This window comes from Neopelma chrysocephalum, unplaced genomic scaffold (genome assembly GCF_003984885.1).
Source record: "Neopelma chrysocephalum unplaced genomic scaffold, ASM398488v2 Primary Assembly neopelma1_102, whole genome shotgun sequence".
Taxonomy (NCBI): Eukaryota; Metazoa; Chordata; class Aves; order Passeriformes; family Pipridae; genus Neopelma; species Neopelma chrysocephalum.
Window position 1 is genome coordinate 4224128 of NW_020897765.1, and position 8730 is coordinate 4232857.

Here is an 8730-nt window from a genome sequence, read left to right on the forward strand (position 1 = left end):
TGGCCAAGCACTTAGTCCTCTATTATTCCCTCTGCAAAATGTGGCCAACAATGCTTGATCCTCTCCCAGTGGTGTTATGGGGGTAGATAGTACATCTTGAGATCTGTTTATGTCCTGTGTGATGGAGATCATGGGTGACCTACAGACAGACAGCATTTCCTCTCCCTAAAAACTGCAGTTTATCTCTTGCTGCTATTCCACAACTTGATCTATGCTTGGTTGGCCATGATATAAAGCACAACTGGACAGTTTAGATGCAGAGTACCGTTATCATGAAATTTAAATCACAAAGATGAAAAACAGATCAAGAAATCAAGGAGAGAATTTAACATTTTTGATTGGCTTTTTTCCTGTATTTTCTTAACTTTAACCAGAGGTGTTTCTGTCTTCCTGTAATAATCACCCATTTCCAAGAAGTGAAAATACACTTGCAAAACTAATAAATGAGAATCTATTTGCGAAGATATTTATTTATGCGCCTGGCACTTCAGGGTGTTTAGAGGGCAATCTCAAACTGTGAGCTCTGCACTGTGTAAATTTGGAAGCGATTTTTCTAAATGTCAAGTATTTATTACATGAAAAAAACATTTGGAGTGTGGAGCAGGTCTCCAGTGATATACAGTGCATTTGGGGAAGGGCTTCTTGGATGAACAGAAATAATATTTGAGATACAAAAAAGCAAATCCTCCATTTGAAATTGCTTTGTGTACATGGAAAGGAGCTTGAACAGAGGTAGACTGCTAGCTCAGTGTTTTGCTTTGTCTCGTGCATAAAATAGTGGTTTTCCAAGTCTTTTATATCCACGCCTGTGCCAATCTGTCTTTTCTCAGTCCTGCGGCACTTTTGCTTCTCTTTCTTACCCCCATAACAGCTCCAGCAGGCTCCATTCAGACTGCAGGTAAATAAACCCTGCAGAATTTATGTAGGATTTTACCCGTGTAATCTTACCTTAATGTCAACATATCTCAAAGTGCGAAGCAGTAAAGTGCAAGTCTCCAACTGGAGGCTGATGATATGGAATATGAGGGACTCTGATCTATTGTGAGAAGCCCATGATGCCTGTTGTTTTGCTTGGAAATAAGAAAATCATCAGAAGCAAGGGAAGGAACACTTAAAGGTGGTCTTACAGTGACATCAGCCAGCTCCCTCAGCGCTCAGGGATGCATTCCATCAGGGGCCAGGGGTTTATGTATGCCCAGTTAGCCCAAGTATTCTCTGACCTGATCCTCTTCCAGCAAAGGTACACCTTTCTTGCTCCAGTCTTTCGCTCTGGTCTCTGGGGATTCCTGAAGTTGTATCTTTCTAGCAAAGGCTTAGGTGAAGAAGACATAAAGTACCTCAGTTTTGTCCATGTCCTGTGTCACCAGAACCCCTGCCCCTTTCAACAGAAGGCCCACATTTTCTACTTTTTCACCTTATATATTTATGGAAGCTTTTCTTGTTGCTCTTGACATTCCTTACCAGACTCCACTCAAGGTGGCTTTGGCTCTTTCCTAACCATGCTTGCATGCTCAGATGATGTCTCTATATTTCTCAAAGGTTACCTGACCCTGATCCCACTTTCTGCATACCTCATTTTTGGGTCTGAGTTTTGCCAGCAACTCTGTAACAATCCACACAGGCCTCCTGACATTTTTGCTTGACTTCCTGTTCTTTAGGATGGATTGTTCTTAAGCAAAGTAATGTGATTGCTGAATATCAACCAGCTTTCTTGGATCCCTCTTCCCTTCAGGGTTCTGTGCCATGGGACTCTTTCAAGAGGATCCCTGGAAAGGCCAAAGTCTTCTGTCCTAAAGGCCAGGGTTGGGATCTTGGACTTCGCCCTGCTGTTTTCTCTCAGGATACTTCACTCCACCATCTCTTGGTCACTGCAGTGAAGGCAGCCTTCTACTTTCACATCCCCAGTGAGCCTTCCCTTGTTTGTAAGTGTGAGGTCCAACAGAGCACCTCTCACTTCTGGCTCCTCTATCACTTGGGTCGGGAAGTTTTCATCAGTGCTCTCCAGGACCCTCCAAGAGTGTGCTCTCCCTCCAGCAGATATTGGTTAAAAAGTCCACCGTGAGGACCAGAGCCAGAGAACGTGAGGCTGTGGAAGGCCTCGTCTACTTTTTTCTTCCTGATCAGAGCAGACACCCTCTACATCAGGCACCTCCTTCCCCATGGAGCTGCCTGATACCTTGGGGTGGAGGTGCCTGATGGGGCTAGGGCTGCCCCATCCATCCTTCCACACCATCCTGCCCTGTTCCCTGGCCTGGGGAGGTAGGACAGCCCCTGATGGTGAAGTTGTTCCCTCCCAGTCTGTGTGGGGAGCATCTTACAGTGCCTGTTAATCTGATGACAGTGTAAGTCAAGGTTTGTGGATAGAGGTCCTGTATTTTATTAGTCCATCTAATAAGGTTGGGGGAAAATGACAAGCTTTCATCAGAAAGCTTTTCTTCATCTCTGAAATAGATGCCATGAAGTTCAAAGCAATTGCTCCAGGGTCAATTAGTTGTATAGGAGCTCCACTACTTACAGGAAAAGGCAGCTAGAGAATTATGGGTTAAAGGAGAGAAAAGCTAAGAACAGATCTTGCAAAGGACAGAGCGCCAAGTAATTTACAGCCTGTGAGGAAAGTGGAGAGGTTAGTGGTGAAGAGGATACAGCAGCTGTATGTACTAAAGTTCAAAATAAAGCCAGGAAGGAAAAATTATATGGAAGTCAATTTGAATAAAGCTTTCATCAGAAGTGGACAACAATTAAAAAACAAAACAAAACAAAAAACAACAACAACAACAACAATAACAAAAAAACTAACAAATCACCATAAAAAAACAAAACAAAAGCCCAAAACAAAACAAAACAAAAACCAACCAAATAAAAAACCAAAACAAAGCAAAAGAAATAAATAAAACCTCACACGAAAACCAACAAACCCCAGAAGCTAAAAAACTGAAAATTCTGATTAAACACAATGAGAATTTTTGAGACACTTTATGTCCTAGTTTCATCTGGAATAGAGTTAATTTTCCTCCTAGTATCTGGCACAGTTCTGTGTTTTGGATTCCGTGTGAGAATCATGTTGATAACAAACTGATGTGTTGGTTGTTGTTGAGCAGCACTACCCTTAAATCAAGGACTTTTCAGTGTCTCATGCCCAGTGAGGAGAGAGGCACAGTTAGTTGGGACAGAGCACGGCCAGGAGAGCTGACCTGAACTGGTCAAAGGGGTATTCCGCACCCCAGGACATCATGCCCAGTGTCTAAACTGGGGGAGTTGGCCAGGAGGGGCTGATTCCAACTCAGGAACAGGCTGGGCATCGGTCAGCAGGTGATGGGGAAGGGGAAGAAAATGGAAGGATAAAAAACCCAAAACCCACAACCAAAGAAACAAACAAAAAGCCACACCCAAATTTAAAAGGACAGTGAAGGGAACTACTAGAAGTTGAGGGAAGTCATGTCCAAATGAGAAACCAGGAAAATTGAAATTTTTTAATACACCTAATATATACACCTAATTGACCTTGGAGCAATTGAAAAGTCGATCTCTAGTGGGATAGACCAAATACCAGTTCAAGAGGCAAGTTACTAATAAAAAAACGCTTTCAAACACATCCAAACCATGATGTCTGCTGGAAATTCAGAGCAGCTTAAAGCAAGACAGTCAAGAAGTAGAAGGATTAATCAGCAAGATAAGGCCATAGGAAAAAACTTGGATGAATGCAGATTGTTAAGAAAAAGGTGAAGGAGCCCCCTGAGACAGCTGAAGAACAATCTCAAACTGAAAGGGTTTTGAAACAAATCAATACATTGGCAGGTAAAGGAGAAGGCAGGATGGGAACCATCAAACAGCTCTGTAGCAACTCAGCATGAAACTGCTAATTTGTGAGCTGCAATGCATCTGCTGTCAGAGGAACAGTCAATGGGCTGTATAAATTCAGACTCTTAAAAAAAGGCTCTGGGGTGATGCTGAAATCTAGAGAGCAACAAATCTAATGTTTTTACCTGGCAACATCAGGAGGAACTGCGTGAGCAGATTTGCTAAGGAGGATTCTACATGCATTTGTTCCTGAGGAAGTCATGTCTTATGAATCTGGTGGAAACATCTATAGGATTTTACAAGCTTTGTGGGTAAGAGTGAAGCAGATGGAAGGTTTTTGTCAAAAACTTTTGCATAACGCTTACTGCAGATTCCCAAGAGATACCCTAAGAGGGCATATTCTCCCTGTTTTAGGCTAGAAAGCAGAAAATTACAGAAATGATGGAGAGCCTTCACTGTGGAAGGAAGCTGTCAGTGGGCTGCCACAAGTACTTACACACTGAATTTTACCATTCAATACAATCCTCAGTGACCTAGGTAAGGGCTGCCAGGGAGCTTGATAAAAGTTTTCAGTTGCTACAAAATTATTAAGTGCAATTGGTATTAATACCAAGCTTAAAGTTGCAGAAGGGTATGGCAATCTTGGTTAACTGGGCGATCAAACAGGGAATGAAACTTTAATGTCAATGACAGCAAAGTAGGGGGGAAAAAAGTCATAGCTATTAGTCCTTAGAAAATAAATCTTTGAGTCACAGTGGATAACTTTTTGAAAACATCAGCACAGTACTGAGCAGTAATCAAAAAAGTAGCTAGGATATTTTTACTTACTTTGAAGGTAACTGAGCACAAAACAGGAGTTCCCATTATGTCACTCTGTGTTGCTCCAACGCACGTGTCCTGGAGATTGTATGTTGTCTTAAGTCACCCTGTTTTAAATAGGTTGTGACAGAACTAAAATGAGGAGTAGAGTGATGAGGATTATTAGGGTTACAGGATGACTTCTTGATGAGAAGACACTATAAATGTTGAAACATGCAGAAGTGCTGGAGGAGAGCTACTAGAGAATCACAGAATCACAGAATGGTTTGGGTTGGAAGGGACCTTAAAGATCATGACCCTGACAACCCCCCTGACATGGGTAGGGACACTTTTCACTAGACCAGGCTGCTCAGAGCCCCATCCAACCTGTCCTTGAACATTTCTAGGGGTGGGAAGTCTGTCAAATGAGGAGTGACATGGAGGGGTTGAATACAGAATTATATGCTTCATAACACAAGAACTCCTAGAAAGTCAATAAAATAATCAAACGATAAGGATAAAACAATCAAAAGAAATGTTCAAATGTTCTTCGCTGGTATACTGTCATATTATGAAATACAGGCTGTTAGAAGCTAAAAATAAAGAACTATTCATATCAAGTCAGACAACTTCATCAATGGTCTGGATAAAGCCACTGACACAAAAAGCCCCTGAATTTTAATTTGCCTGAAATAAAAGCTGTTCCAGGGATTGGAGCCATGTTCCTTATACCATTTTTTTCTCAGCAAGATCTGTAGGAGACTGAGTGGGTCACTGGTCTGACCCAATCGGGCTGTTCATATGTTGGTTTAGAGCTCTGGCCTTTACTTCACCTCCCATCTGCCAGGCCACCACTTTCTTGGATCCTTTTCATGACCAGTGAGTATAACTTGATATAATGAAGCTAAATTTTCTGGGGGAGGAGATCTTTCCCCTCTGCACAGCCCTGATGAGATCCCTCTGCAGTGCCATGTTCAGTTCTGGGCTCCCCAGTACGAGATGGATTTACTGGAACAAGTCAAGCCAAGGGGCACAAAGACAATGCAGAGGTTGGAGTACCTGACATACGAGTAGAGGAGACTGAGGGAGCTGGGACTCTTCAGCCTGGAGAAGGCTCAGAGGGATCACATCAATATGTATAAACAACTGATGGCAGGAATAGCAAAGACAGAGCCAGGCTGTCCTCAGTGCTATCCCATAGCAATGGGAAATGAAATGAAAACCAAGAAATTCTGTTTAAATACAAGACACAACTTTGTCACTCTGAGAGTAACTGAACACCAAACAGGGTTTGGCCAGGATAGATACATATACTACCAATGCAAGAATTTCCCACTTCAGACCCCTCCTAGATCACAGTCCAATATTTTTTAGCCTAAGGTAGCAGGGAAAATGCTTTGTGCTGTTCGGCAGGAGTGGTACAGGCACACACTTCCACAGCTGCCCAGCTGCAGGGCTGAGGGGAAAGCTAGGGGCAACAAACCTGTCATGCACTCCAGAAAGCATCATCAAAGAAGGACTGCTGGAACAGAAAGTATGTTTGTAATTGCCATCTCCAATTTGAAAAATAAACTTTAAAAATATGATAGTAATAGTTTTCAGTAGGTGGGAGCCAAGGTACTTTTGCAGTATTTAAATAGTAGCTAGGATGGAAACCTGGCCTGGACATGGAACACTTCAGCCAGCAAAAACTCCCTATATTACTCACTTTTCCCTGTATAATAAAGCTGGTTATATAAAAGGGCAGAGCTTTTCTAGCTTGTACATTTTTTGGACACCCATAAAATCTATAGGGTGTCTTATGTTGGGAGATCTGGGCTTAAAACCATCCCCCTAGTTTGGAAAACATGGACTTTGAGTCTGGGTCATTCTCAGACCTCACACATGGCCTCCACCCTGCTGCCAGGTACCCATCTGAACCTCTGCAAGATTCATGTACTGGATCTGGTACGGATGGAGTTCACTGTCTTCATAGCAATCCCTGGGGTGCTGTGCTTTGGATTTGTGACTAAAACAATATTGGCGACACACTGGCACACTGGCTATTGCTGAACAGTGCTTGCAAGGCATCAAAGCTTTCTCTTTCTTTCCCGCTCTGAGCCATCATCAAGCTGGCTGGGTGTGGGAAAGACACTGGAGGTGACAGTTGGAACAGCTGAACTGAACTGGCCAAAGGGCCATTCCATAGGCAATGTCATGCTTAATCAGCTCAATCACCAGCAGTAAAGACTGAGGCAAAGGAAGAAGAAGGCTTCCAAGGTGGCCATTGTTCAAACACCAGCTGGGCATCTGTCTGGGTGCCCAGTGGGGCATAGTGTGCAATTGCCTTTATTTTTCCTGGCATTTTCCCCCTCTTTTTTCTTCATCTGTTAAACGGTCTTTATCTCCACTCACAAATTGTCTTACTTTTGTTTTTTCTGTTTTCTACCCCATCCCACTGTGAGGGACAGAGGACAGCAAGCCTCTGTGTAGGTACTTAGCTGCTAGCTGGGTTCAACCCACCACTCTTCTCCATGCTGAGCATGCTTTTATTTGCTGTCTGCCAAGTCTGTGACGCCGTCTTGGACTTCAGAATCACAGCCAGTAGCAGAGAATAACTGCAGAGCAGTTCTTGGGGAAAGCAGCATCTTTCCCTTTGAGGACATACTATCTCTCATGATTCACTGCAGGCAGGATCCACCGGCGAGGAGAAATGCTCCACACAGGCCGCCTTCCCCTTGCAGTTCATGTCACCCGCCACAGGGAGACAGCTGCAATACGTCTATGGAAAAGAAATGTCGGGCTGAAGTGTTTGTACAGAAACAACGACACGCCACTGTGCAGAGATGTGGCTGCTGTGGAATTGCCCTTTCCTGAAGCAATGAGTTTGGTTGCTGTGGACTGAAGCCCATAAGCAGGTTTTACCTCTGACCAGCTCATGGGCCTGGGGAATGGCCTTGGACTGGGTTGTGAGGGAACTGTTAGCCAGAGCATTGCTGCCCATAGTGCAGAAGAGGGGAACAGTGGAATGAAGGATGCAATATGCTGCAAGGAGGAGTCCTACAATTAAGGCTTCTATGCTGTTGGAGAAATATCTTTTTTCCTGTTTGTGCTATAGTCTTCCTGGCTGAAGCTGGAAATTTCACTTGAACTATGCTTTGCAGTGGTACCCCATAATGCCCGAGCTTCATTTTGTGGGGACTTTTTCTGAAATCTAAACTGTGAAAGTACCTGAACCTGAAAACAGCAAGTGTCTTAAAAGTACACGGTGCTAACAGCCCTCACAGTGGACCCCTGAGGCTAAATTCCACTTCTGAGCACTGCTGTGCTCCATGGCCCTCCATTTGAAACAGGGCCGACAACAACCCACCTGTTGCGGGGGTCTTGCAAAGAACCAGGAAGAACAGCAGAGGGTACTCTAGAGGCAATTAAAAATTCAGACTCTTTAAAGCAGATAAACGGGGGAACACATATCCAGGTACAAAATGCTCTAGCAGTGAGCAGTGGTGATTTCTGAAGTGCCATTGGGTGGGTACACTGCATGAGAACAAGGTCCATGAACTTGCAGCTGAAATCCTTAGCATTATGCGTGAGAATGAAGGGACCAAATGAATATTGAAGATGTAATTTTATTTTTGGCACTTTCTAATTCTGCATGCATGACTGCACTCAAGTAAATGTCTCTTAGAGCAGTTTATTGCACATAAATTACTTAAACTTCCCCGTTTGAAGAGGGTGAACAGTTGAGTGGCTGGCTAGAGAATTTTGCTGGGACTCTAACAAGTATCAGAGATTTTAACTATAAAATCCTTCTACAGGGGAAGGAAAGCCTGGATATTGCTGAAAAATTTTATGTCCCATAGATGCCTTCCCTTTCACCAGTTGGTAAGCAAACACTGGTCAGGAGCAGGAGTCTCCCAACACCAGCTGTGCTCCAGCAGGATGTGATGTCCATGCAGCCTGGGTCCTTGGTGACTGCCACCAATGGCCCTATGGCAGGGATGTCAGTCACAAGTTTCTCCATGCTTCTTGGGTGCCTAAAGGTGATTGGGAGTCTACAGGATATGTTTTAATTGACTAATGGGAGAATAGAACAGTCTCAAAGTGCCCAGTAACCCACTTACCTGTGGAATTTTGCACCTGCAAATAGGACTT